At 56.4% G+C, this 3,801-nt stretch overlaps 1 protein-coding gene across 1 annotated transcript in view; it reads left to right on the top strand.

Annotated features, from left to right (window-relative positions):
• Positions 1-3,801, top strand: part of LOC104525824 (neuroligin-3) — a gene marked incomplete at its 5' end in the record, with an annotated part of 7,671 nt that overhangs the window by 275 nt on the left and 3,595 nt on the right.

Raw genomic sequence — 3,801 nt, 5'->3', positions numbered from 1 at the left:
GCTAGCAAAGTCAGTGCTGCTTTTTAATTAGTCACTGGTGAGAGCCTGACCCAGGGCTGGGAAGCAAAACCTTTTCATTCTGGGCAGGGAGAGGCCAGTGGCAGAGCTCATGGGAGCCAGGGATGGAGCTGGTGCTCCCAGCGCACAGGGCTGCAGCCCAGGGCCAGCACCTGGGCATGGGGAGAAGTGGGGACCCCTCCTGCAGTGCCTTGCCCAGGCACCCCAGCTCGCCCATGCGCAGGTGTGGAGAGGGTGCAGGGCACCAAGAGCATGGATCTCAGTGCTAGGAAAGGCATTCGTGCTGGAATAGAGCAGAAGCCAGACCTGAGCCTGGGGAGGGATGGAGACCTGGAGGTGCTGCAACTAGCAAAACACAGGTGGAAATGATATGATTGATATCTGTAAATATAGCAGAGTGTTTACTCTAGACAAAGAAAGGAATTATTTGCACTAACAGATTGTGTTGGCCTAAGAGCAAATGCATGTACACCACCTATGAAGACATTTACATTGAGCATTGGGGGAAAAAAAAATAACCATGGGAGCAGAGCTGTTCCTGATAAACTTCCTAAAGGGAATCACAGGAGCAAAGCCTGAGCAGGACAAAATTCACAGGGACCAACTTGCCAGGGACTTGGTCGCAGGGGCTTTATATGAGGATGCAGTCCTCTTCCAGTGCTGTGTCCCCAAGCATGGTGCAGGGGAGAAGGGGACGTGTACAGGCAGTGGACATGGTGTGAGTTTGCACCTCAGAGAGACACACAAAATTGCACTTGAAGCCATTGCAAAGAGCTTCAGCCCTGCTCATCAGCCCAGGAACCACACAGGAATGAAGGAGACGTTCAGAACCTCAGCAAGGCTGATGGCACAGCGGAGGGTGTATGGGAGGAGGCAAAGTTGGGCAGCCTTCCTCCAGCCCTGGGAGCTGTGGTTGGACTGATGGCCCTGATAGTGAATGCAGGAATGATCTCTGCCCAGACTACCAGCACCAGCATCATGGTCTACTTGGTAGTATTCGATGCTTCCCAAAAGCTGGCAGCTTGGGTGCTCCCACATTCAGTCCATGGTGGTCCCTGGTCTTCCATGACTACCCTACAGCCTGCTGGCTCTGCTGTCACTGTTGCCAGTGCCCTGCCACGTTGGAATAAAGCAGGCAGGAACAAAAAGGCAACTAAAGCTGAAGTGATCCAGCCCTGGTGGTGTGTATGGAGCTGCTGTTACCTGCTAAGGACACGTCTATTCTGGGTAAGCCCTTCTCCCTGCTGCCCCAGGGCACTCAGGACACTTGTGCTTGGTCCATGCTCCTGTGTGAGTGCCCAGTGCCTGAAGTCAGTCCCTCTGTCACCCTGCTCCCCTCATGCCAGCTCCTGAGCAAGATGCTCCTCAGGCTATTGCCCCACCCTCTTCAGGTGACTTAGACAAATATTAATGGGTATTGCACTACAATAAGCTCAAGAACATGGAAAATGAGAGTTATACCTACAGAGCGGCTGCCAATGTTACAATGCCAGAGCAGGGCAGGACCAGGACTGTCCTCACCACTTTTGGGGCTCCTGGGGTAGGATTCCCAGCCACCCAGGGCTGTGCAGGGCAGGCAGCAGCTCCTCTAGCCCACAGGAGGAGATGCTTTTGACAGCTAATGCCAGAGAGTGCTTTGCTTGTGTTAGATGGTGAATTGAGCTGTGTGTAGGAAAGGAGCACAGGTTGATATTTCCAGACTCATTTCTGGGCAGGACAGGGGATGCTCTGCAGCTGCAGTGACCCATGCGGGGCTGTGCTGGCCCTGTGTGGATACCTGTGTGCCCCCCTGCCCGCTTGCAGGCACCCTGGTCATCATGGACACAGGGGTGGGGAGTCCTTTACAGCCTGAAACTCCTGCAGGAAGAAAAAGCATTTTCTCTGCCCATACTGAGTGTGAAAGGCAGGGGAGGGGATGTTGGGTGTAATGTGTTGGCGATGCTTCTTGGGGTGCTCCTCTGTCATGGGAGTGCCTGGGAGGCAGGTGGGGATCGTAAGGAGGGGCTCTAAATCCAGGAGTCTCCTCTTCAGGATTGTGTGCTTCTGGCAGGACAGCCCCAAGGCTGCAGACTGGTTTTCACAGTCAGATGGTGACATCTCTTTGGAAACAGCACCATGTTCTTGGCTGCTCAGGTGCCAAGATGGAGGGAGCAGCATGGGGGGAAGCTGGGGGTAGAGTGGAGGGGCTGCTCCCTGTCTTGCCAGACACAAAAAAAAATTGTTGTGCCAGTATAACAGTTTTCAGGTGACACTAGGCTTTCTGCCACTAAACCCTGCACCTGCGTCCCGTGTCCTTTGCTGCCCATCCAGCCCCCTGTGCCTTGCATCATGCCCAGCACCCTTGCTGCTGTGGCAGGGGAGCTGCTGCTGGCTGTAAACGCCGTGAGGTGAGAGGCGAGTGCTCAGTGCTGCAGCCAGTGTTGCATCAAAGCCATAAAATGACCTCAAAAAAACCTCTGCACCAGAGCACCTATCTTCCCAGGGATGGGGCAGCTGGCTCTGGAGTACGGCGTGGGAGCTGCTCTAAGATGCAGCCTGCAGACCAGGCGGGTTTGTTTTTATCACATCAAAATAAAACTCATAGTGATCAAGAGCTATTAATGAAGCTGCTAATTTGTGCCTGCGCTGCCAGGCGCTGCGAGAGGCAGACACTGGAGGCTGGTGCAGCACACACTGTGTCTGGCTGCCGGGAAGACCTGTGCTTCCCCTGCCAGCCTCAGCCCTTGTAGGCGGGTGGAATTCCTCGCCAAGGACCAAACTGCTGCTTCTCTCCCCAGCCAGCCATGCTGGAGCAGGAGCAGTTGGTGGTGGGCAAACCTCTTGTGCTTCCTTTGCTCCATCTCCTGCTCCGTGGGGGCTGCTGCCCTTCGCTGCCAACTCCAGGGATGCTCAGACCTCAACTGGACAAGGCACCCAGCACCCTGCTTTGAGCAGGGCTTGACCCAGGCAACCCCAGAGGTGTTTCCAGTCTCAGTTACGGTGCAAAGCAAAGGGGAAATCAGGAGCTGGCAGCAGCCTGTGGCACCAGGCACTCTCCATCCAGCCGAGTCCTGCTCCCGTGGCTTGGCTCTGCTGTGCTGTGGCAACCAACTCTGCAGGACCCTCAACTCGGAGGGGGACAGGCAGGGAAGGCAGAGCAGGGAAGGCCCCAGCAGGGTGGAAGGCTCTGGGGTGAGCTGCAGGGTGGCAGTGCCTCCATGGGGTGCTTGTCAGGCTTCAGCTGTCTGCTGCCATGGAGGGGGAGGATGAGGCAGGTCTGTGCTCTCGCAGACTCCTGAATCCTCGTGGGTCAGGATGTGGCCATGCAGAGACACAGCGAAGGGGCTGCATCAGGGACATGACCAGCTGTTGGTGACACCAGCTGCCAGTGCTTCTCCAGGCAGGGGCGGGCAGGGATAGAGCCCAGCCCAGCGGGTCTGTCTAGGAAGTGATGCTGCTGGTGAGGAGCAATAGCTGCTGTTGGGATGGCATCTGCTGGGAGCCAGGGAACCCCCATCCTGGCTCTTTGGTACGTGGATGATGGTGCAGAGCAAGCACCCCCATGGCCAGTCTCCAGCCCGTAGGCTGGGTACAGCTTTCTAGGGCACTGGGAGGTGACAAACAGTGCTTGTGACTTCTCTTTGTCCCAGCGCATGGGACGGTACGTCAGGTACTTGGCGGAGTGAGGACTGTGCGTGCAGACAAGAGCTATGGACATGGTGGCTGGGAGCCAGGAGCCTCTGAACACTTCTGCTGCGGGAAGGTGCATGCTCCCCTGCAGAGCGGCGGGGCCTTGGCTGCACA

The sequence above is a fragment of the Antrostomus carolinensis genome, unplaced genomic scaffold (genome assembly GCF_000700745.2).
Source record: "Antrostomus carolinensis isolate BGI_N321 unplaced genomic scaffold, ASM70074v2 scaffold29245, whole genome shotgun sequence".
Classification (NCBI taxonomy): domain Eukaryota; kingdom Metazoa; phylum Chordata; class Aves; order Caprimulgiformes; family Caprimulgidae; genus Antrostomus; species Antrostomus carolinensis.
The sequence above is the reverse complement of the archived record's forward strand: the minus strand, read 5'-3'. Positions and strand labels throughout refer to the sequence as shown.